This window comes from Tamandua tetradactyla, chromosome 23 (genome assembly GCF_023851605.1).
Source record: "Tamandua tetradactyla isolate mTamTet1 chromosome 23, mTamTet1.pri, whole genome shotgun sequence".
Lineage (NCBI taxonomy): Eukaryota > Metazoa > Chordata > Mammalia > Pilosa > Myrmecophagidae > Tamandua > Tamandua tetradactyla.
In genome coordinates, this window is record NC_135349.1 from 34,270,241 (window position 1) to 34,296,465 (window position 26,225).

Consider the following 26,225-nt stretch of genomic DNA (forward strand, 5'->3'; position numbering starts at 1 on the left):
GAGGTTCTCCTGTTCTTTGGCTAAGTTGTAATGAGGAGGGAGAATAAATTCAGAAAAAGAACTGCACCAGAAGCTTCCATGGGACTCTTCCTCCTCAGAGATGTCCCCATAGACCAGTGGTTCTTAAACTTTGGTCCATTTCCAAATCATCCGGGGAACCTGAGAAGAACACCAGGGCCCAGATCTAGCCTCCTTCATCAAGCCTGGCCCACTGTGCAATTTATTTGTGCTCCAGGTGATTCTAACACACACAAAGTTTGAGAACCTATATCCTTGCACAGTGGTTCTTAGCATTGGCTGCACATGAGAATCACCTGGGAGCTTTTAAGACCACTGATGCCCAAGCACCACGCAGGACTAATGAAATCATTCTCTGGTATGAAGGCCAGGCATTTGTTTTTTAAACAGCCCCCAGATAATTCTAATGTGTACCCAGGGTTGCGACCCTTTGAACCAAATCAAGGGTCCTGGTCAGGCTTCTCCCCCTTTCATGTACTTGCAAATCTCCTTGGGGGTCTTGTTGAATCAGCAGGTTCTGAGTGTAGGGTTGGGTGGAACCTGAGATTTCTGCATTTCAAACAAGATCTGTTCTAATTAAATATATAAACCTCAAGGGTCCTGGCTTTCTGAATTGCTGAGTCTGGGGCAGTGCCTGAGAGTCTGCCTTTTAAACAAGCTCCCAGGAGATGCCAATCCTGCTCCTCTGGGGCCACACTTTGAGGAGCAAAGGCCTGGGATGGTGTTTCACAAGCGAAACAAATCATTCCTGGGTGACATGAATCATCTGCTCCTATGCAAATTCTCAGGCCTCTTTTTGATGCAAGGTCCAGGTTGGGGGCCAGGAACTTCTAGGTAATTCTTATCATCAGGAAAGGTTGGGGGACGCTGGTAGAGACCATGTGAATTAGAATCACCTGGGAGCACTTGATAACAGTGGCTCCCTGGACCCCGTGCGATGAGGAATCTGCATGTTTAGTGTGTTAGTTATTTACTCTACTCCTGAGCAATGAACCATCTCAAGGCGCAGTGGCTTAAAGCAGCAATGATTCATTATTTCCGTGGGTTGGCTGGGATCCTCTCCTAGTTTAAAGACTCTGAATCCCAAGAGGAATCATGAAAAATCTCCAGAGGCCCATCAGGAAGGAAACTTAGTACAGTGGAGTCGACAGATTGTGTTGAAAATGAGGATCTAAAAGTATTTCAGCAGGGTTTGACTATCAAGGGGTAAAGATTCCAGCAGACTCCAAGAGGGAGTTTAAGACAATGCAGTGACTGCAGGTGTTTAATTTGCTGCATATAGCCTGATCTGGTGGGATATAAATGATATAAACATTTGAAGATTTTGAATAAGAGAAGTTATGAGAGGGTACATTTCAAATAACTAATAATAATGATAATGTCTGTTGAACACATTCCCGATGTCACCTACTGTTCTAAGCACTCTACATATTTAATTCTTGTTTAATCTTCAAGACAACCTCATGAGCTAGATCCTCACTTGGAAGACTGGGAAAATGAGGCACAGAGAGCTTAATTAACTTGCCTGAGGTCTTGCAGCTAGTAGGTAGGAAAGCCAGGATTTGGACCACGCAGTCTGACTCTAAATAAACTATTCATGCAAATAGGAGGAATCAGCTCTTTCCGGTGCCCTGGGTGTAAGATCTCTCGTCATGTGCTTTGTGGGTCATAGGAAAGAGTCTGCTCTGTGTTGGCTGTTTTAAATATAGCAGTGACCTATCAGGTCAGAAAGGACTGCTGAGGGGTCTTCTTTCTTAAAATAGGCTTTTAAGAAAGTTCAACTCCTGTTGCTGTGAACTCCTAAGCTAGAGGGAGGGCAACCTCTGCAGCACTTTGTGATTATCCAAACATGCCAAGGACTAGCTTGGCCATCTAGAGATGAAAAAAAAAAAAAAGCTATGTCATTTGTTGCTATGCCAATCCATGCTGCAACCAAGGTTATTTTATGAGGGGGAGGGTGTTGAGGGTGGCATTCCAGATCTCACTCCCCCACCCCCACCGTGGATTTTGAGCTGTCATTTCCTTAAAATATCCTTTAAAGGCCTACACCTGCCTTCAGGATACAGCCAACGACAGCATGGCTAACCGTCATCTTTAGGGTCTTTCTCACTCTCTGGCTTCCTATCTCCCCATTTCCTCATCACGTTCTCTATCTAGACACAGTTCCCTCCTTTTCTCCTCCTGCATTACTCGTTCTTCAGGCTATAGCTTGGATGTCACTTAGTTTGGGAACCCCCAAGTATCAGGAACTGTGAAGGGTCTGGTTTAACCTAACTTGCCAGCTAAGCTGATAGTTTGCCACAGCTTCCTGGATGCTGGCAGAAGATATGAGACTCCTGAGTTGGAGACAAAGGACAATTTATTACTCACAGCAGTGGCAGTGGCCAGAGTATCATCATTTTGCATCAGTTTACTAAACCCAGATTCCCACAGGGTATTATGAAGAGGACTAGATGACATCTGTATGTACAGAGGGCTGCATTACAGGAACGCTGAGCTTAGGGAACCCAAATTTTTTATACTGGACAGTGAGCATATACACCCATTGTTCCAAGGGGAGATATCATCTGTATCTTCCAAGTCTATTTGCCATACAAATATTCTTACAAAGACTGTCAGTAGCTCTGCTTTCAAGATGTACAGAAATGCAATAGACTCTTGGTTTGATATCAGCTCCCCTGATCCTGCCAATTAACTTCCTCTCTGGGGTGATCTGCAGGATGATGAGACCCACACATCCAAGTCATCCCCGTTGCCCAGCCAGCCTGGAGCCAACCACCAGACCTGTGAGGGAGGCCAACCCAAACCCTTCAGCTCTGGTCAAGCCACTAGCTGACCACAGAGATCAGCTGAGCTGGCTCCGATCAGAAGAACCACTCTATCAAGCCACAGAATCATGAGAGATCATAAATGTGTGTTATTTTGAGCTATTAATTTTTGGGTTGTTTTTTGCTTTTTACATAGCAAAAACTAACTGTTACAGTGATGGTTAAAATCCTAGCCTCACTATTTAATTGTTTACCTGGTAACATTTTCTTAACCTTCCTGTGCCTTAGTTTCCTCACCTGTAAAGTGAGGCTAGCGATGGCTCATGTAATTTAAAAGGTTAATGTTCAGATTAAATGAATTAATATTTGTAAAAGTCTTAGAATGGTGCCCAGTACATAGTAAGTGCTACACATGAGCACAGCTATTATAAATGATATTGTTTCCACAACCCATCCCATGTAATTAAAACAAAAACTGTTTGAATTCATAAATAAATGCAAGGACATCTAGGAAGTTTGTTTTGGAAATACTAAATACTACACGCCATCAGCATCCCCCTCCTGCATTTTGTGTGCACCCCTGTTGCCGATGCCCTAAGTGTGTTCTAGTCTGTGGGAACCTCCGCTGAGAACCCCTGGGTGGGATGATTCTTGCTTGTCTCAGCAGACACTGGGGCTCGCGCCAGCCCCCTGCCTGCAGTGGCCGCCACATTTCCCCAGAGTTCATCTGTATTCAAACCAGGGAGTATCGGCACAGAGCAAGACATTCAAATTCACATTTGAGACCCGTGAAGCCTATTCTCAGGACCATGACCCACAAGGAGGGCAGAACTCTTTCTGCGCTGACTGCAGCCTCTGCCCTGCCTTCTCTGGGGCCGTGCTCATTAGAGGGAGAGCTCAGCTAATGGGATGCTGGTCAACCCCACAGCTGGAACCCCACACATGCTCAGCATGCATGACCTTGTTAGGCCCAAGGGCTTACAGAGATCAAGGCCTCTGCCCACTTCCCAGCCATGACAGAGGATACACACCCATTTCTATTACACAATTTCACTGAATGGTATTAATAGAAAGGAATGGAGCCCAGTCCCCACACTTGTATTAAATGAGTTACACTCAGTAATTTGGTTGAGGTAAGTACAGCTTATAAGTAATGGAACTGGGCTTTGAATAAAAAGAATCTATTTCTGAGGTTCATGCTTTGAGTCACCTCCTACCCTGACTACCACTTAATGTGCAACTGGCAATTATTGAGCATCCTCTGTGTCCAAGGTCCTATTTTAAGTCCTTTATATTTATTATCTCATTTAATGCCATTGGAAATAAGGAGTATGGTTGGAACTCAGCTTTGGGATCCAACGGGAAGATAATTCCCACAATTGTACCTGATTAGGTCCTCCCTTGCTATTCATGTCCTGTCCCTTGGTGTAGGATTTGCCTAGGTGGACAGGGAGTGAGTAACCATGTCACAGAAGGAACACTAAAATTAGACAAGCAGGAGGTGCAAGGGTAGAATTCTTACCTGCATGCAGGAGGCCTGGGTTCGATTCCCGGCCCATGCACTTCCCAAACAAACAAGCAAACAAAAAAACAAAACAAACAAAAATTCAACAAATGGTATTGCAATAAGGGGATACTTACACGGAAAAAGAATAAAATGTGACCCCTGCCACACAGCATACAAAAAAGAAAATCAGACACGCAAGTCAAAGTGAACCCCATCACTCAGGCTTACACAGAACACCAAGAGGGGTCTGTAGCTCAAGGGTTTCCCAATGCAGTCATGTAGGCCAAGTTCTGGAACAGTCCATGACTTGATGACTGTAGCCGTAGTATACCTCAATAGTGTAGCCGTGCCATCATTTTCAGAATTAGAATGTAATGGATTGCATGTATTTAATAATAAAAGTCACATATACTTATTTTGATGGTAGAAGGCTTGCCTCTTTCTGACCCACTCATGTCAGTAACTCTTGCCCATGAGCAAAGACATTGATTTGCTCTTCACTCCCAAAGGTGGGGGGGTCATTGTAGAAGACAAACCCCATACTTACTCTAGAGATGAGAGAGCTTTTTGGTATGCAACATGACCCTGACCCTGAAAGTGAATCCCTCCATTGGGCAACCCTTCCCTAACTTAGGTCATGATGCAGTGAGGGGTCTGTGTGGGACACTACCACCAGTCTGCACTGCCAGGGGGTGAGAGCTCCATCCCAGAAGCCTCTTGAATAGAACCATGGCAACAGTATCACAATTTGGAGAATCTATTAAAACAGAACTTTGTCGCTACTCGGGCAGGGGCATGGTGGGTCTTATCTTTGTGTTAGTTTCTTCCAGGTACAAGCAACAGCAACTCAATGAAGCGAAAACACTTGATTGAGCTTGACAGACCCACACATGTTTATACTTGATTCCATTCTTAAAATGACCCCTAGACAGACTTGAGAGTGAAGCTGATGCTGGAGATCATGACTTTGTTGTGATAATGGATGAATTGGCTGCGTGTGCTTCTGCAGTGGTTTTCAGCAGTCTGAATGAGGGTGGCAGAGGCACAAGACAGTTGAGAGCACGGGTGGCAAGCAGTTAGCTGAAATGAGGGATTGTGGTGCCTGGATCAGTTAGGAAAAGATGTGAAACTAAGAAGAAGTTTGCAGACTGGGAAAAACAGTAGGATGGGACCCTGAAATTCTCAATGTCATTGAAGTATGGGAGCACTGGGGGGTGGAATAAGATATTACACCTGGATAATTGAGCATTACTGACATGGGGCACTTCTAGGGGATGACTAAAAGTCTCATATATAGCTTGGGATGAAACGTAGAGAGTTATCAAAGTTGAGGAGTCAAAGATGGGGAGTCTCGTTGTTGGAAAGGCCATCCCTCGTGGACACTGACATTACTCAAGCTGTAGGAGAGAGGATGGATGACCAGGATGTCACAGATAGCAGAGATGAGGCTACAGGGAGATGTGATCAGCTGGTACTGGCTCCTTTACAGCCTGGGGTTAGAAGAATTGGTGATTAAGAAGCTCAAGACAATGTGGGGATGAGAAAGATCCAGAAGATAGATGGTCCAAGCTGTTTGCATTTTGTAGGTGCCTGTTTTTCTTTGAAAAGCTACGGGTGTGCGATATACCGGAAACAGAATGGCTTTTACAAAGGGGAATTTATTAAGTTGCAAGTTTACAGTTCTAAGGCCATGAAACTGTTCAACAAAGGCATCCAGGGAAAGACAACCTTGATTTAAGAAAGACTAATGGGTCCAGAACACCTGTCAGCTGGAAAGGCACATGGCAACCTCTGCTGGGGTCTCTGGTTTCTTGTTTCAAATATCTTCTCCAGGGACAATTTTTTTCTTTGTCTCCAAAGGTCTCTGGCTCTCTGGGCTCAATGGGCTCTGTTGGCTCTTTCCAAAATGGTTCCCTCTTAAAGGGTTCCAGTAAGCAACCCCTCCTTGAATAGGTGGAGACACGTCTCCATGGGAGCCATCTAATCAAAAGTGACCACTCACAATTGGATGGGTCACATCTCCATGGAAACAATAAAAAAGATCCCACCAAGCAATCTTGAGTAAGGATTAAAGGACATGTCTTTTCTGGGGTACATAACAGCTTTAAACCGGCACAGTGACCAAAAACAGCAGAGCTGCAAGGTCTGGTAACATGAAATGCCTTCAAGTTTCTGGCTCAAGCTTATACATTTGCAGGAACCTAAGCTGTCTCTTCTGTTTGCTCAAGTTCTCACATAGTTTGTAGGTATTGACAAAGAGTCCATCCCAGAAGGAAATGGTGGGTAGGGGTAGGGGGCAGCCACCACAGTGGACCCCAACTGTTACCTACTGACACATAATCGCATACTCATCCATAGCCTTAGTGGAGAACACAAACCTTGTTGACTTTCTATTCTTACCTGTTCTCACAGCTACACTTTTATGTTTCTGTGGAAGTTTCAAATGAAGAATGAAGAAAGGCACTATGGACCAAAGGAGCCCAGAGAAAGTTTCAACTCCAGAGAAAGCTTCACCCTCATGGCAATTTCCATAGCGAATTTATTCTCCTCTACTGGTTTATCCCAGCTCATTCCTTCTAGGAGGATACACTGCATTCAAAATTGTTGCCATTGTGTTACTGGTGCTTCCCAAATGGTAAGAATCATCATTTAAGGTGGTTTGACCTACTTCACTTATATGTTCTATAACATCCTCCCTTTTCCTTTATAACCCTTGTGGATTAACAACCATTATAAATATTAACCAAGGACCCTCCCCCAGTTCATTGTCTTCCACGTACATTGTGAGTGGCTTTTCTTGCTTCAGAGGAGGAATGCTACTGCAGAAAATCAGTTGAATGTCTACTCTTTGGGGAGAAGGGTTTGGAAATAGCTGAGTCACTGGACCCAATGGGAGTTTGCCATGGGAATGAGCAAAAGCTGCACAGATGATGACCAAGACAAGAGAAGCGCAGGGTGGCTTGGAAGACAGCATGGAACTTTCTACCACCCAATGGAAATGGGGTTTGAGATAAAAAGAACATGTATAAGACAATCAAGAAAGTTCAATTTCTTGCACCCCCAATTTGTGGATTGAAATTTTTACTTCTGGGGGCAGTCCATTGGGAATTTTAATCAACCAATAAGATTGCATATTTAATTGCAATCTTAAATATGTAATTTAAGATTAAATTGCATATCTGCATCCTGTGCTGTTTGCCAAGTGACCTCATAGAAACACTGGAGCCCTGAGAGAATCTGTGAGCAGTGGTGAGGTAGGTAGCTTTTGGAGGACACTGCTGATTTAAAAAACGATGTTTTGTGTAGTAAGAATGAGGTTGACCGAGAAGCACTGCTGAGCAGAAGACAAAAGGATAGAAGACAGATGAGGGAAGCTTATGAAAGGAGATTTATCTCAAATGTGGAATTTCTGAAGGAACCAAATCATTTAAGCAAGAAGGCAGGGCCAGGTCACTAAGTCAGAGACGATTCTGAGGTCCAAGCAGACCAGCTCGCTCTGTGTTGACCTCAAATGCGAGCCCGTGGGTAGTTAGGGGACAAGCCCCTTGTTAAGTGGACGCAGGCAGGGGGCTGGCTCGGATGGATCTGCTGGTCAGAGCTTCCAGCCTCAGATCTGCAGCCCTCATTTGCAGTCTCCATTGCCCCTGAGCATGGATTGGAATAGTTTAGACATAAATGCCGCGTTTCTGATTGACTTGTTTCCATTGAGTCCATACCTATTAGGGATCTGTTGGTAATTATCCGGCTCCACTTCAGCCCCTGGGGGCCTGTATTCTGCAGCTGTAATGAGTCTGAGCAGCCTCTCTGGCATAATAAACAGCACGGAGAACAGGCGGAAGGGCACCGGCTTCTTCTCTCAATAGGGTAACTCGGAATTCAAGGACGGTCAAGAGACTCCCAGCCTAGGCAAGCTTTAATTGCTTTTGTAAAACTGGATGAGTAGCCGGCATTGAGGGCCCCCCGAGTCTCAGCTGAGAAGTGAGCTCTTTATTCATCTTGCTTGTTTGGAAAGCCGTGGGCGTAGCAACAACGGAAATAATAGCTGTCATTTAATGAGTGTTTATTATATGCCAGGCTCTTTGTTAAATGCTGAATGTGCGTGATTCCAATGAAAATTCGTCACTAGCTTATGAGATAGGGATTTTATTGTCCCCACTTTACAGATGAAAAGAGTGAGTCTCAGAGGAAGTGATGTCATTTGCACGATTGGCAAAGGATGGATTAGAACCCAGTGGTCGTAAACTGTGGGGAGCTGGGGAAGACAAAGGTTCTGAACTGGAGGGCATAGGGACCCTTTTCTTCCTTGTCTTCAGTCTTCTTTGCCTTCAGTTGTCTTTGTCTTGTCATCAGTGGCTTGTTGGGAGGTGTGGTTATTTAAAGGAATGGGAGCAAGTGTAATATTTTCACATATGAAATCTTTGTCACAGTTCTTCTGTCTTTCAATAAGGAAGGAAAGAAGAGACCCATAAAATCTCCTAGAATTTGCCAATCTCCATGCTCATATATGTTATTGTAAGGCCTAAAAATGTCATAACACTAAAAAAATAGCAAGAACTCCTTGTAACCATGCATGTCATGTCCAGGAAAGAAAGTGGCTTTTAAGACAAAAAAGAGATAATAGGATTTTTGAAAAGGAGAGGAAAGAAACAACTATATGCAGAAATGATTGCAAAGATACATATATATATATCCCTCACAGTGGTAGAATTCTGGATGATTTTCCTTTCTTTTTACTTTCTATAATTAACATATTTTTTATTTAAAATAATCTTTTAAAACAGTTATTTTTAGAAACAACTGTAACATCTCCTAAAAACTCATCTGCAAATATAAGCATTTCAAAGAAATGGAAATGAAGTGCAACAACTCAATTTCCTAAGATAAGCTAAACCTGGATTCAGGAAAAATAATTGCCTTATATGCTTTAGTCATTATACAAGTAAAAAGCAAAAATAAGTGAAATAAGCACTGACCTCAGGAATTAGGAAGAGAATAACAAAATAAATCCAAGAAAATTAAAAGAGAGGACTTAAAAGGAAAAACTAGACAACCCCTTGACAAATCTATTTAAGAAAATTCAGAGTGGAAAAGGAATCAGAACAATGGAATTAGAAGATATTTTCTTTTAAATATCAAAGAGTCACTACAATACAATGCAAATAAATTTAGAAATCTGGATGAAATGGATATTTTCAAGAAAAATAAAATAAATAAAGTTGACAAAGAAAGATGTGGGAAATTTAATAGACCAGCAGCCCTGAAAGAAATGGCAGAAGTTGTAACAAACAAATTAGCAAAAACAAAACAAAACAAATAAAAACTTCCCCCAAAGATTCCAAGCTCCAACCATTTTATGGGTGCATTCTTTTAAAAACACAAAGAATAAGCCATTTCAAGACAACTTGAATAGTTACAGTAAATAAAAAGAAGAAAAGTTTCTCAAGTTGTTTTATGAAGCTAGCCCATCTGACAGCAAAATCTGACATCACCAAAAAATAACATTATCAACCAACCAAATTTCTTCATGAATACTGATATAAAAATCTTAAATAAAATATGATCAAATTGATTCTAATCAAATTTATTCTAAGACTATACCAAAAGTGGAATAAATCATGACCTAATCATGCTTATTCTTGTAATGCAAGGATGGCTCAATATTAGGAAAGTTATTCACATATCTGATCACATCAGTAAGTCCAAGGAGGGAAACCAAACAATCAACTCAATAGATTTTGTGAAAAACATTGGATAATCATTAGCATTTGCTTTTCTTAACAACTCTAGGTAAAATTGGAATAAAAATGCAGTTCCTTAATATGACAAAGAATTTTTATCTTAAAACAACACCCACATTAACTTAATGGCAAAATCCTAGAGGTAATCCTATCATAGGAAATGGGAAAAGAGACTCCCACTATGATCCCTAATCATCAATATTTAATGTTGTCAATTCTTAGCAAAGCTTTTTAAAGATAAGTATATCTAGTCAGAAACAAACTGAGACTTGTAGTCTCTCTGGGTGTGCTACAAATTTGGTGCCTCTTCAAATTTAAACTTAAATTTTTTTTTTTTTTTTTTGCATGGGCAGGCACTGGGAACCGAACCCCAGTCTTCAGTATGGCAGGCAAGAACTCTGCCTGCTGAGCCACCATGGCCTGCCCTAAAACTTAAACATTTTAATTATGAAATTTGTATGTGTTCCTTGAAACAGTTCAAATGATTGATGCAATTAGAGCACATAAAGTAAAATTAAAACCTTTTCTTTCCTTTCCAAACTAATATCCCTAGTAGGCACTGCTAAAAATGTTGTGTTATCCTTCCATATTTTCCTTTGCTTATACAAACATATAGAAACATATAAGTACTTATATAAGTTCCCCCTTTTCTTTAAAAAGTAGGAAATGCAAAAGATATTATTCTGCAGCTCACTTTTATCAGTTATCAGTTTATCATGGATATCCTTCCACTTAATACACAATATTCTACATGATTAAAACTTATGTTCATTAAATATTTGTTCCATAGTTACAGAGTGGAGTGTCTGGGTGCTGGGTCATGGAAAAGGAGGGCAGTTTATGGTAGGATTCAGCTTCTCCTCCTACGCTCCACCAATTCAGCTCTGGCCCTGAATTTCCATGCCTCATACAGCAAATTGATGTCCCTATAATTATTTGTAATTGTCCTCCCAGTTATTTAATGACCATCTATTTGTTTTTTAAGCAAGCCTCTTATGGATCAGCCTGCCTCCCTTACAAATGTCTTATCAGTATATCCCTTACAAACACATAAGAACCTCTTCTTGAGGGGAGTTTTGGCAAATACTTTTCAGTAACATTTGAGTGTCCCAAGGATGCTTCAATTGGTGCCTTAGCTGTGTTTTCCACTACAATCCAACTCTAAATCTAAAGTGGCTCGGGGGTGGGGAATTAAGCATGCTCAACCATTTTTTTATTATGTGAAAATTTGCATATGATCTTTATGTAGGCCGACTTGTGCATCAAAATTGGCATACCATTTGAGCACATATTTACCATAAGAAAATAGACATGTGGCAAGGCTTTCTGGACAAGAAAGTTCACTATTGGTTTAAATATAATAATTTAAAAAAAGAAAACAACCTAGATGCTCATCAACAGGGATGATGTAACAGATATAATTGTGGCTCACTCATGCACTAGAATTCTATGTAGCTGTTAAACATGATGGTAAAGAAGAATATTTAGTGTCCCAGGAAAATACTTGTAGATTGAGGTGATATAAAAGAGGTGATTATGAAATATTACATAGGATATAATTCCAACTTTATATATATAGATAGATGATAGATACATAGTAAATAAAAATATTGAGAAGGTACTTACAAATACCCTTTCTTATATTTTCATATGTAATTATATTTATATAAAATTTATATGTTTTAATATTTTTTATATTTTCATACATAATGGTTTGTTAAAAGTATCTTGGAGTTTGGCTCTCTGAAAGTGAAACAGTAGGCTTATATATTATGAAGGATTTCTATTCCTGGAGAACAAAAACTATGAAAATCCTTATTTAATCATTGGTGCAAATCTCCCATGCAGGGTGGCTGCCCGGAGGCTCTGAGTGAGCCTAGGGGCAAGACTGCCTTAACGGTATGAGGACAGCCCCTCCTCCATTCATGCGGTGATATTCACTGAGCATCTACTACATGCCAGTGCCTCTTCTGGGCATTAGGGACACATGGTGAACAAAGCCAGACTCATTTCTTATTCCCATGCAGCTCACAAACAAGTGAGTGAGACACATCTTAATGAAACAACTGCATAAGTGAATGCACTTACAGACAAGAACACGTCAACCATCCCCCTTAGCAGGGGTGATTGTGAAAATGGACTTGAGCCTGCCAGGGCAGGTGGCTGGGGAGCCCCCAACCTTTCATCTTCCACACAGTGCAGTGCCCAAGAAGGGGGCCAAGGCGAGGGTCTTCCTCCTTGGTCTTAACTGCAAGTGATAAGTGGGGCTTTTGCTGACTGTTCCCTCCACTACCCCAACACAGAATAATCAGAGTGAGGCTCCTGCTTAGAAATGGAGGGCTTGAGGCATTCGGTGGGGGAATGACGGGGAGTGGGAGTAAGGAGAGAAGAGAGATGCTGGGCCAATCATCAACCACTGGGATGACCCCAAATCATTTTCAGTCCACAGGTGCCCTGATGGACCCGATAAGGCCTGTTTTTCTTGCACAATGGGGTTTTAAGGTTTTTTTTAGTGGAATGAGTTAAGCATTGGGTGATTTCATTTAAAAATCCAGATTTCCAGCTCCTCTTGAAAAATCACAAGATGCCGGTCCCACTGGGCCATCCTTACACTCTTAACAGTTCTTGGGTGCTTGCCCTGGCCCTGTGGATTGCTATCAACTTCCTTATAGTGTGTGCCCAGCCCCTGATATGGCCGCAGTCTACAGCTGCTCAGGTTGTGCACTGCACAACCCCAGAGGGCGCCATTCCCATAGACTCCATTGGAATTGTGCAATGTGGTTGTCCTGCCCCTGGTTTTACTTACATTTTGGACTCCTGAATTAGAGATTTGAGCCCACAATGTGCAGTTTGCACAAAAGTCATATTTAAGGTCACCAATGATCACTGGAACCGTCCTGTATTAGCACTGCTTATTTCTGGCTGGTGGCATTATGATTGAGTTTTATTTCCTCTTTGTGATTTTTCACATTTCTCAAATTTTTTTGCAATGAGCATGTATTCCTTTTTTAAATCAGAGAACAAGAAGAAAAACAACAACAAATGTTATATTAAGAAGAAAGGAACCGAGGTGCCCTGAGATTCTGGCAGGAAGGAGAGCAGAGACCAGCATTTACTTGCAAGCCAGAGGCTGGAAGCAGGCAATGAGAGGATTTCTAATGAGGCCAGGAGTCCAGGGAATGCGCCAGAAGGGGGCTGCGATTACTATCTGAATCTAACAGCCTCTTTAGAAATTACTAAGTGCAAAGTGTCCTGGGAACAGAGGGAGATGCAGAAACCAGCACGAGAGCAGGGTACATTGCCCCAGGAATGAGGACTGAAGTTGCTTTTCTTTTCCTCTCAGTGAAAGGAAGCGAACATTGGCTCTGAGCTTGGGAGAAGCTTGATTAATTGTTGAGCAGTGGCTAGTGAATAAAAATTCAATTAGAATTGTGCTTGCTAATGAAATCCAAATGGTGGAGCAGGAAGCAGCCAGAAACAGCCCTGCTTTCTGTTAAGCACAAATCAGGGTGCTGGAAAGGGTGGGGTTGGCGATGCTGGGGAGAGCAGAGTAGGTGCTGCTATGGGTTGCACGTGGTGGAGGTGAGGGAATGGGAGGGGGTTGGGGGGGGAGGGAAGGGGAGGTTTCACTGTAGCCCAGGCAGAAACAAATCATGTTCAAGTGTATGAGCTATAAACCCATTAGTACATCAATTTCCTCATCTGTAAAATGAGGATAGAATCCCTTCCTTACAAGGTTATTGTAAGGATTAAATGACGTGGCTTCTGTAAAGTTAGTTTCCCTGTCCTTTCTCTTAAACTAATTGAATATGACAAGCACTTACAGAGCATGGGAGAAGGTAACCCATGTGCCTGCTAGGCCACTGGGGGAGGTGACAGAGGGGTAAAATATAGTACCATATCCTTGATATATGATCTCTTTTAACCTCACCATGATCCCAGGAGATAAATATTTTTATAATGACTTCATTTTTAAAATGTTTTACTTTGAAATAATTTTAGACTTGCAGAAAAGTTGCAAAAATAGTGCAGAGTTCCAATATATTCTTCACCCAACTTCACCTAATGCTACCATCTTACATAACCACAGTGCAATTTTCAAAACCAGACAATTAACATCGGCACAATCCTATTAACTAAACTACAAACCTTACTCAAATGTCACCTGTTTTTTCGCTTATGTCCTTTCTGTGTTCCAGGATCCAGTCCAGGTTCTCACAACGCATTGAGTTGTCAGGTCTCCTGAGTTTTCTCCGGTCTGTCAGTTCCTTGACTTTCTTAACCTTGACACTTTTGAAGATTACTGGTCAGTTATTTTGTAGGAGATTTGGCTTTATCTGATGTTTCCCCATGATTAGATTGAGGTGTGCATTTTTGGCAAGAATCCCATAGGGGATTCTTATCCTACCAGAGGTTTTATGATGTTGCTATGTCTTATAATATCAACCTATTAAGTAACTCACCTGAGGGCCACAGTTATGAACTATGCAGAATCAGCAGCCACATTCAAATGGTCAGTAGAGCTGAAGGAGTTATAGATGTTGGAAATGCAGGATTGAAATTTAGGGACGAGGTCAGGGCCTCAGCTCTGGCTTACATCCTTGTCATTCAAATGTTTGTATGTGAGGTAAGCTAAGAAGGCCCCCCCCCCCTCCCCCTTAGCTTAGCTAGGGAGAAGACTCCCCAGGAATGGAGCTTCAGGGTCACCAAATCAGTAGCATAAATGCCTGAAGTAGGCCAGGCTGGACACTAGAGGGAACTGGAGAGCACCGGTTTTATCTACAGGGCAGTGGCCACTCAGTTCAGCTGGCTGTCATCACATACAGGCCCAGGGTAGCTAGATTTTCCAATTTTTAAAAACCATCCGGTCTTCTGGATTCCCATGTGAAACAGCTTGATTTTTAAATGTTAGAAAATTGTTCATTTGAACACAATAAGAGCAGCCCTGAACAAACACATCTTTGCTGAATGTGGGTCACATATCAGCTCTGGGCGAGGAGAGTTCGGTCAGGGGGCAGGAAGAGAAACCAGTCTCAGATCAAGAAGTCTTGGCCTCAAGGCTGACATAGCAAGACAGGGCAACATCCAACAGACTAGTAGAGGAGAGTTGGAGAAGGTATGGGTGTTAGTGCCAATAAAGGTGGCAGAAAGGTGAAGAACCATGCAGCAGAGACTTCCAGAAGCCTACTCCTTTCTCCTAAGTAACAAAATGTGGATATTTATGGAGTTCATTGCCACTCAGAATAAAGGACTATTTTCTGTCCTGTCTTGCTGCTATATGATGCATATATGCTGCATATATGATATGATTAAGTTGTGACCAATGAGATGTAAGCCTAAGTGCGATGTGGGAAGTCTCCTTGAAAGGTAAGGGGCACGTTCTGATTTCCTCCTTACCTCCTTCCTCCTGCCTGGAATGTAGATGCAATGGTTATGCACTAGCAGCCATCTTGGACCATTGGGTGATGGCTAAGGAGTAGTGGAGCATCAGGATAGAGGAGCCTGGGCCCCTGATGATCATGGAATAACCAGACCAGTCCTGGATATCCTATCTCAAGGCTTCTTTCCCTTGCAAAAGAAAAATAAATCTATCTTGTTTAAACCATTGATATTTGGAGGGTTTTTGGTTTCTATGCATCTTGAGTGAGGAATGAGAGAAGGTTAGTTAATATGGGCAAGACCCAGATAGTGAGTTTCACCTGAGATTAAGTCAGTGTTTCTCAAAATGTTTCTTATACCACTGGACAGCAAGATTCTCTGCAGTGACCAAGAAGATTCCAGGGACCCATCTTGGATCTCTTACTTAGGCTCTCTGGAGCAGAAACCCAGAAATCTGTATTGTAACTTATTACCCAGTGCTTTGTGGTTTGTTTTGTTTTGGGAGTGCATGGGCCAGGAATTGAACCTGGGTCTCCCACATGGTAGGTAAGATACTCAGTGGTTTTTATGCACATTAAAGTTTGTGATTTAAAGAAAAGAATATGTGGGAAGCAAAGAAGTAGAGTATCAACTATTTACCCAAATTCAATTTGCCTAAAAGTAAAGTGGAAGAATATGTTCACCCCTGTCTGTGCTTCCCCACCCTGCAGGAAAATTATGTATCTTTTCCTTGTTGAGCTCAGACAAAACCATGAGATCTGCTTTGTTTGGCAAAATGTGAACAAAAGTGACATGTGCCACTTCTAAGCTGAACTTCTAAAAGCTAGTACACCATTCACCATATCTCAGCAGAATTCCAAGTAAAGCCTGTGCCATCTGCCTGGGTTCTGGAATGAAGATGCCATAGAGCAGCCCCCCGTGATGGAAATGTGGAGTGAGGAAGAAATCATTTTTGCTGGGTTAAACTACAGAGATTTTGAGGTTGTTTCTGAAGCATAGTTTAACCCATTCTGATTGATATGAATTTATTTAAAACCAATTCACTTGGTTGCCTGTTCATATGGGTATTTTCTTCAATTTGCCTGAGGGGAATTTCAACTTAATTTTTTATTTCTCTAAAATATTTTTCAAACTTGTACCATTTATTCTTGTGGCTGTCTTTTTTCTCTCCTATGAATAACCTTTCTTTAATGGGTCATTTTTCTACAATAAATACTTTCAGACCTGTAGCATTTGTACTGGATTTACCAAATTTATCCCTTTTGATTATTTTTGTCTCCTTGGGTTCTGTTGTTTTGTGCTGTGCATGCCTGTATATGCTCCATGAGCAAAACCAAATTAATATGGAGCCAGCATTCTCTCCTGTTTAAGAAGCCATTGGCATTCTGACAGCAAAGATGAAGACATGAGATAGATGGGCTCAGAATTGTATTGAATTCCACTATATTTTACTTTTCATGATACTTAATTCATAAAGTAATTCTGGGATTATGACACACAATGATACATATACCAATACTACCCAATGTATTTTTACTAGAATTATAAAACTTTGCAGAAAAGGTCTCTAGACAAGCTGGCAAAAATTCATTAAATTGTTTGAACATTCATTCACTCAGCAAATATTTCTTGAGTGCTTAAATATACCAGGAGTTTAGCAGGGAATAAGACAAATGGCTGCCTTCATGGAGGTTTCATTAGAACTTGAAGGAAGCAGTGGGGTGGAGTGGTTAGATACAGGCTTTGGGGGCAGTAGTACGACTGAGCAATTTACTTCATCCTCCTTTCCTTGTGCCTCAGTTTATCCATCTGTAAATGGTGATGATCACAGTTTACATGGTTGTATGAAAAATGAATGAGCTCATATACATAAAGTGATCCAGGGCTGGAAGATGGCAAATGTTTAAGAAGTGGTAACCTTTTTGTCTTTAGACAGCTTGTTCTAGACTGAGGAAGCAGAGGCTATGAACAGGGGCTGCTTTTTTGGAGCAGAGCAGTGGAGGAAAGGAGAGACAAAAAGGAAGATGGTGGCAGGGCCAAGGCAAAGGGTTGTTTGTTTAGCCTGGAGAAATTTAAGTATGCTTGCTGGTGGAGAAACAATGGAAATATATTGAAGACTCAAGTGAGAGACGAGACAATAGATGGAATTAAGTCCTGGAAAACCCAGGCTGGTATTGAATCCAGGGCAGAGACAGAGAAGTTGACTCAAATCAGAGAAAAAGGAAGAATCAGAGCTGGTTCTTCCAGACAGAGACAAAGCCAAGGTTGAGAGCCTGAAGATGCCCACAGATCCTGAAGTCTAGAGGTGGGAAGCTGGGGGATCTCAGATGGAGAGGTCTTTGGTCTCTGTGAGAAAGAGAAGGCTAGGGTGGCAGCTTGAAATGGTTGGGAAAAGGTTGGCAAACTAGGGATAGCTCTGGCCTGATCCCTGCCCTGTGTCCTGCTCCAGGGGACAATGTGTGCTGACAGACCAATGGAATGACCTTGGAGAGGAGCATTCTCTCCTTCTCTGGCTTTTCTTGAGGCTACCTTCATCTCCTTCCTCTTGCCTAACCCCACCCCACAGAAAAAAAAACAGAAGAATTCAAATGACTTCTAATCTGAGAAGCATGCATGCTTTCAGCTTCCTAGGCTGTCACTGTATCCTCAGAGTGACTGTGTGGGAAGGAGAATCTGGTCATGTCACCCAACAAAGATCCCTTCAATGACTTGCCACCAATTGCTTGAGAAGACCGCTTATGATCTGACCCTGCTCTCCTCTTCTGCCACATCTCACCACTCTTCCTCTCTCCAGAGGTTGTTCAGAGTTCCCGTGTAGAATAGAGGCAGTGGGATGATGGAAAATATGGTAGCCACCCTTTGTCTTCTTTCACTTTATGCTTTAGTCATATGACTCTATGCTTCGTTCCTCTCCTAACTGACAGTGATTGATGATGGGGATCCTGTACTGTGCCTATTCTTATCGATAGATCTTTGTCCATGCTGTTTGCTCTGCCTGGAACACATTTCTTTTCCTCCTTTACCCTTCTTTGCCTAGATAACTTTGACTTTTCCTTCAGATCTTAACTTAGGTGGCCCCTCCTCCAGGTAGCCCTCCTTCCCTCCCATTCCTTTTCTCTGTGCATTTATACTGTATTGCAATGGGCTTTGTACATGTTTGTCTCTCCAGTAGTCTGCAGGCACCTTGCATCCTCCAATTCCAGCCCAGTTCTGTGCTTCTAGCACAGGGCAGAAATCGATAGATTTCTGTGGAATGAAACATGGAGTGAATGAATAAATGGATGATTCAGTGGTGCCCCCCCGCCCAAACAGTGACCGACCGTTTGGTGGTATAATGGAATAGGCAGGCAAGGCTGGGGAGGGCGTTTTAAGAGGAGCTGCAAAAAGACAAGGAAGAATTAAACAACCAAAATGGAAAGCGATGGGAGCTTGATGGTTCTTTGTCGCTATCATGTTAAACTTATGCAATTGGCTTTTAAGGCTGAAGTGATGGCCTTAACCTTTATCAAAATGTGGGTGCTGTGGAATCATCAGGTCATTAAATTATGACCATTGGTTTTGGAGTTGGACCGTCTGAATTTAAATCTAGGCTTTGCCGCGTACCAATCGTGAAACCTCAGGCAAGTAACCTAACTTCTCCCACTCGGGTTTTTCCCTCTGAGAAAGGGGTATCATAATCATAGTACCTAACCTGCCTCGTGGGCTGCTGAGATGGAAGGCGAAGCGGAGGTTTAGATGTGCCTGGCCCCGTGCTGGGGATCGGGAGGCTCAGGGAAGGTGAGTATACTGCTTAGGGCAGCCTCTGTGGGATCTGCGTTAAGCGGGTTTGTCAGCACCTTCCTTCTCTCCCAGCACCATCAGGCCAATGTCGGGGGTGGGACTGGGAGGGGCTGCCCTCTGCGCCCCCTTAGTCCTAATGCCGGTGGACCCTCAGCTTCTGCAGCCTCTCTGGGGTGCAGGGAGTGGGCCAGCAGGGGTTTCTGTGGTTGCTAGCAGGATCAAAGACTGGAAAGGAGGCTCCAGGGCTTGTAGGCCCCATGGCTTCCGCTGCTTCCCTCCTCCCCTGATAAAAGCAGCCCTGCGGCTCACAAAGTGGCCCTTTAAATGGTTTTTATGGCAACATAAAAGTGCTGGCGGGCTGCTGGCTCCTCCACTGTGACCTCCCAGCTGGTGGTAAATTGCATCTCTTGGCAGAGGCAGCCGCAGGGAGTGCTGGGATCAATAACCCAGTCTTCGCCCTGAGGCGGGGAGCGTGGGAGCGCGGGGCAGCCCCAGCTGGGGACTGATTGCTGACCCTGTGATGGGGCGGGGTGGGGGTGGGGGTTCGGCCCAGGCAGGAGAGTGAGCTCTGGACTGGGCAGACAGGACCAAGCCGTGCCATGTCCAGCCTCCACGCCCAGGAGGCTGGGGAAGGGAAGGGGACTCCAGCTGGGCTCTAGGACCTTCTGAGGTTGGCGAGAATGGGGTAGGGGTGGGCTTGGCAGAAATGGAACTTGGGATGGGATAAGGATGACTGTCCTGGATCTGAAGAGAGGCAGTAACCCAGCCCTCCAGCCCCAAACAGCTGTCATTGTGCCTTTTCTGCTAAAGGGCCAGGTGGGGGCTTGTTTTAAATTAGATTACCAACATCAGTTCTGGAATTGACAAGCTTAGGTGTCAGTCAAGCTTTGCCTCCTGCTAACTGTGGCTTCAGAAAAATTAACTCAGTTTCCTCATGTGCAAAATGAAATTTTGGAAGTATCTTCCTCCAGTCGCTGTGCTGTTACAGGTATGGAGATGCAGTTCATTCCTGGTCCTGCAGCTATGCAGACAAGACAAACCCATCCTAGCAATCTTTTCCTGCTATGCCCAGGTGGCCTCAACATAGTGCTCCAGACTGTACCAGACAGACTTAGCACCCGGGATGAAACTTACAGACCACCCCTGGCTTTGAACCTGTCCAGACCAAGGGCTTTGGCTATGTCACACATACCTCTATCCCATTTTAGTCTCATTTAAGGATGAAGACCCTGCAATTTTTGCACATAAACATGTTCCAGCTTTTACAGCACTAGGCAAGTTTGCCTCAGCCAGTATGTTTATAAATAAAAGTATGTTCTGGTTTTAAGCTGTTACGTACCCTAGAAAAGGCCATGTTCTTTTTATCCATTTTTGTGGGTGCAGACCTATTGTGGGTAGGACCTTTTTTTTTTTTTTTTTTTTTTTAAAGGAAAGACAGAGAGAAGGAAGGAAGGATAGAAGGAAGGAAGGAAGGAAGAAAGGGAAACATCTTTAAACATTTTCTTGTTTTATTGTATTCTGTTTCTCCGTTTTTTGTTACATGGGCTGGGGCCGGGAATCGAACCGAGGTCCTCCGGCATAGCAGGCCAGCACTTTGCCCGCTGAGCCACCGCGGCCCGCCTGGGTAGGACCTTTTGATTAGGTTGTTTCAATTGAGATGTGACCCACCTTGAACTAGGTGGATCTTAATCCTTTACTGGAAGACTTTATGAGACCCGCAGAGGGAGGGAACGCAGAGAGAAATGCCAAGAAGAGCTGAAAGAGGAGAGCCACTGGAATCAGAAGCTGAAGCAATGGAACCCAGGAGCGAGAGACCAGCAGATGCCGGCCATGTGCCTTCCCATGTGGCAGAGAAACCCCAAATGCCAGCAGCCTTTCTTCAGAGAAGGTATCTTCCTCTGGATGCTTATATTTGAGTATTTTGGTGGCCTTAGAACTGCACATTTGTAAACTAATTAATCCCCATTTCTGGTATATTACATTCTGGCAGCTTTAGCAAACTGAAACAATGTATGTATCTTCCAGCCATTATTTAGAGGAAGACAATGTATCTGAGGACATTTCACCCTCAAAATCTAGCACACAGGGTGGGCTGTGGTGGCTCAGTGGCAGAGTTCTTGCCTGCCATGCCAGAGACTTGGGTTCGGTTCCCAGTGCCTGCCCATGTGAAAAAAAAAAAAAAAAAAAAAAAAAAAGCTAAGAACTGTTGCCAGATATTTATGTTAACAAAAATTTTGTTGTTACTATTTACCTGTAAGGACCTGTTATGAAGGTGTCATAACTCATCAGGTTTTGACAATTAAATGAAATCATGTCTGTAGGGCACTTGGCACAGAGCCTGGTACATAGCATTTGCTCAATAAAAGTTCACTAGCGCTGATATCAAGATATTAGTGCCTGGGGGTGTGAGGGTAGTTCAGTGGTAGAATTCTTGCCTGCCATGCAGGAGACCCGGGTTCATTTCCTGGCCTATGCACTTCCCAAACAAACAAAACAAAGAAACCAACAAAAACAAACAGTCAAAATTCAACAAATGGTGTGGCAATAACAGGCTACTCACATGGAAAAAGAATGAATTGTGACCCTGCCATTCAGCATACAAGAAAACAGACATTAGTGCCTGCAGCCCACAGTATTGAGAATGTGTACCCTTGTCAGTTAGAGTTAAGTTCTAGTGCATAAACAGAAAGCAGTCTGCTTGATGCCACAGCCTTGCTTCACCCTCTTTCCTCCCCACTCCCACTTTCTCACTCCATATGGCTTTTCCTGGGAACACATCTAATAAATTACATTCACACGAGCCCTAGTTTCGAGGTCTGCTTCTGGGACAGCCACTCTCACTCCTTGATAGAGGGACCAGACAGATTCCAAGCCAGTTCAGCCGTGGTGTATTTTCCCTTTCTTTCTTCCTTATAGGCAAATAGCAGGCTTGGTGCTTGATTGCCTCTGGGAAGGAATGTGTCAGGGCTGAAGACAGAAGTATCACCTCCTGAGATTTCTGCTTTTGTTGCTGAAAGCTTAAACAGTTGAGTACAGGTTTGTGGGAGGAGATAGAATGGCTCGGAAGACTCAGGAAGGAAAGAGAGGGGCTTCCCTGAGACTAAGAAAAAGAGATAGCCCCTGGGCTGGGGGAGGCCTGAGAGACCTGTGGATCGCAGAGCAGTGGGAGGGCAGAGAGAACCCAGGGAGAAATGAGTATATGGTGTGTTCATGGACAGAAGACCCAGCTTCACGAAGGATGTTTGTATCTCATGCCTGAGGTGGAAGCAGCAGAGAGAACTCAGAGCTGCAAGCAGCACACAGATGGAATGATGGAACTCTCAGGAGTGACTGATGATGGAAGATCTTGGGTTCCGTGCCTTGGCAGTGCATAAGTCCAGGGTCCTTGACAGACCACCACTCTTACCCTTGCTGGTCTTGCTCATAGCAATAGTAGTTAACACTTATACCAGTGTTACTAAACATTAGGCACATGACATATATTAATTTAATCATCACAATTACTGCCCAAGCTAATTTCCTTGGCTGCTCAAATGAATACTGCACGGTAGGTTGGCTTAAACAATGGGAATTTATCAACTCATGGTTTTGAGGCTAGACGTCCAACTGAAGGTATTATGAAGGCAATACTTTCTCCCAGAAGACTGGCATTCTGGGGCTGGTTGCCAGTGATCCCTGGCCCTTGTCACATAACCGTGCTTATGGTGGCCTCTCCCTTCTCTTCCATGTTCTGTTGACCTTCAGCTTTTTGCTTCCATTGACTTTCTTTCTCTCTGTCTGAATTTCATTCCACTTATAAAGGGCTCCTGTTATAGGATTAAGACCCATCCAGACTGAGCTGGGCCATACCTTAACCAAAGTAACCTCACCAAAAGACCCTTCTTACAATGAGTTAAGTTTAAGCTTAAATGAGGATACTACTATGATCCCCATTTCCAGATGAAGAAACCGAAAAACATATATGTCAAGTAACTTGCTCAAGGTCCCACAGCTAGGAACAGGCAGAGTCTGAATTCATACCTAGCCAAATTGGCTGTAGATTTTGGGTCTTAACAGTACACTCTGAAGCACTTCACTACAAGGCACCCAGTAGAACTCAGTAATGAATGGCAGGAATTGTTGATGTAAAAGATCAATTGGGAATTGAATTTCTAATAAAATAAAATGCTGAAAAAACACCCAAAATGTCTATATGCAGAAATCTTTAATAAGACTAGCCACATCCCTACCCCATCCCCCAAACCCCACCAAAAAGTAAGTTGTTTTGAAAAACAAAATGCAATATGCTTTGAATACAATGTTTTCCTGGGCCCTTGCTGGTACTTGATTGGAGTCACTCTGACCTCTGGACATCCTGGCTTTGGAGTTCCACAACCAAAATCATAACCAATTTCTGTGAAGACCTCCTACCTAAAGGTCCAGGTGACAGTTGAGTGGGCAAGGATGTGTACCTGCTCACACACCACCTACATGTACACACACACATACACACACACACTTGGGGATGGGTGTCATCTTGGGAAGAAAACCAGAGAGGCCCACGTTCTTCCTTCGAGACCTCTGTTGTCTGGACTCGTCACAGAAGTTGAGCATGGCCCACCTGGCTGATGGCCAAGGGGGATGATGTGGTCACTGGAATCTTGAGCTAAGGTGAGAGACAGAATGTAAGGCAGAGGCCTGGTGTGTCCAAGATGACTTCTTCATTCACATGGGTGGCACCTGAGCTGCATTGGCTGAAACAGCTGGGCACTGGTCAGCATCTCTGTCTCTCTCCATGTGACTTCTCTTCTTGCCTAGATTGGACATACTGCAGTACAGCAATTTCAAGGTAGTCAGACATCATCCATGGTGGCAAGCTTTCCCCTCAGAGTGCAAGCAGAGACTGCCTAGCCTCTTAAAACCTAGTCCTAGAACTGGCACAGTGTCATTTCTGCCATGTGCAGCCAAATCAGATTTAAGGGAAGGGAGAAAAGACCCTGCCTCTCAACTGAAAGTGTGGCAAAGAATTTATAGCCATCTTTGCTTGTCCACAGACTATGATTAAGCAAGAAATAAACTTTATTGTTAAGTTACTAGGATGCTCAGATTGTTGTTACAGCAGTTGGTCTATCCTAGCTAATACACTTTGTCATAACTGTCTATGTAGGGGTTCATGTGTACCTTTCTTCAAAAGGAGAGGAGAGCCTTCAACAAGGACCAGCTAGTAATTGAAGGAAAGCTGAGTGAAAATGGACATTACTATCCAGGGTCTAATCTCCGAATCCCCTAAAGATCTCAATTTTCTGATCTTCTTCCAACTCCTTTTGCATTAAAGGAAAAGAAATTCCAGCAGAAGATATATGCTTCCTCATATTTGTCTCAAAGAATAGCTTTTGTTAGGGAAATCAGGCTAGTAGTCAAAAGGATCAAAAGCCAAATGGAGGTAATGAGTTTCCCATCACTGGGAAGCATTTAAGCAGAGGCTGGTGTCAACTAGGGATGTTAGAAGAATTTGCTTATCATCACCTCTGCCTCTGAAACTGGCTTTACTCAAACTGGGTGAGGGAATCTTTTCCAGACAGCAGACCACATGGCTAGAAATCTAAGATCTAGATGGCCCTCGACAAATAACTAGGAAGTAAGAAGACTCATCTTCCTAGAAAGCTCCAAGGGCAGGTAGTAAGAAATTGGTCTGCAGCATTTGATGGGAGTAAAGTATTTTACAAATGTTTCCTAGAGTAAAGACTCAGGGAAAATATGATAAAGATGTGTGAAGTAGCGGGGCCTTGAATTCCAGTTTGCAGATCGGGCTGGGGTGGGGAAGGAGTGGGATCTGTTGGGCTGGGGTGAGGGGAGGGGCATCTTTTGCTACCCACTGTGAATTTCTCTAGAACAGTGATTTAGTCAGGCTTGGATGTTCTTGTTTCCTCCTCCCCCTAATCCCTCAGAGTGGGCTTCAGCATGACCTGCCATCTCCACCTCCAAAATATACCCGGAACATGTCCACTTTTTTCCATCTCCACTGCCTATGCCGTAGCTCAGGCTGCATTTCCTGCCTGTGCTCCTGCACTAGGTCCCTGCCACTGCTTATTCCTGTTCCCACAATCCATTCTGCACACCCAAACCTCAGAGATCTTTTGGGAATGATTCATGTTACTCTCCTACTTAAAACTCTCTAATGGTTTCTCATGGCACTTAGAATAGAACTGTAACTAGAAGACTGTACATTTTGACCATTTTGTGTCTAACTGACTTCATCTCCTACTCTCCTGCCCTCAGACCTAATGCTTGTTTGCACAGGAGTTCCTTCAGTTATTCAATCACATGCAGCACAATCCCATCTAAGGTTATTCAAACTTGCTGCTCTCTCTGCTGAGAATTCTATTCTCCTATCATCTTCTTACCATTCTTACCTCTGTTCAAAGTCACGTCATCAGAGAAATAGCTTCTTCAACCACCCTATATAAAGTAGGGATCCCCTACATTCTCTACCTTCCTACTTTGGGATCAATTTATTTGTTCATTTATTTGTCTGTCTTATGTTTTACCCACTACAATGTTATTTCTACAAGAAGCCTTGGCTTGATCACTCACTGCTCTTTCTCTAGAGCTCAAAACAGTGTCTGATCAATAGTAAGAACTCCAGAAGGAGTAAGTAAATGAATAAAGAAGTTAACAAATATTTGGACTGCCCCCAGCCTCCAACACAGAGGCTGACACAGAGCAGGCAACCCATAATTTTGTTGAGAGACTAGCAAGGACAGTGATGGCTTCATGTACTCACTTGTGTCATGTATTCCAACAAATTCACCTTAACTGGTGATTTTATTTTTTAGACGGGTCCCACTGATATCCCAGAGAGAATTATGTGGGAAATGGGGTCAACCCACAAAGGGACCATGGCTGGCTCTATTCTGAACTTCCAAAAACTTTTCCATTGACCTCCTCTCTGGACCACCTCACGCAATCTAGCATGACCAAGCTGATCCTGCAAGGAGTTGGTGGGCAAGTGAGATCTTCAAGACTTGGTTAAATGATACTTAAATGTATAGACTT

The 26,225-nt window shown here is 43.2% G+C and overlaps 1 protein-coding gene across 2 annotated transcripts in view; it reads left to right on the plus strand.

Moving 5' to 3' along the window:
* LOC143667378 (uncharacterized) overlaps positions 1 to 26,225 on the plus strand; it is a 183,188-nt gene that overhangs the window by 31,391 nt on the left and 125,572 nt on the right. The window contains exon 3 of one of the 2 annotated variants that reach the window (XR_013168014.1): positions 6,706 to 6,733. The exons of the other annotated variant lie outside the window; for it this stretch is intronic. The gene's annotated coding sequence lies outside the window, so the exon portion shown is untranslated. Of the gene's footprint in view, positions 1 to 6,705; positions 6,734 to 26,225 lie in introns of those variants that run through there. 2 annotated transcript variants of the gene reach the window in all.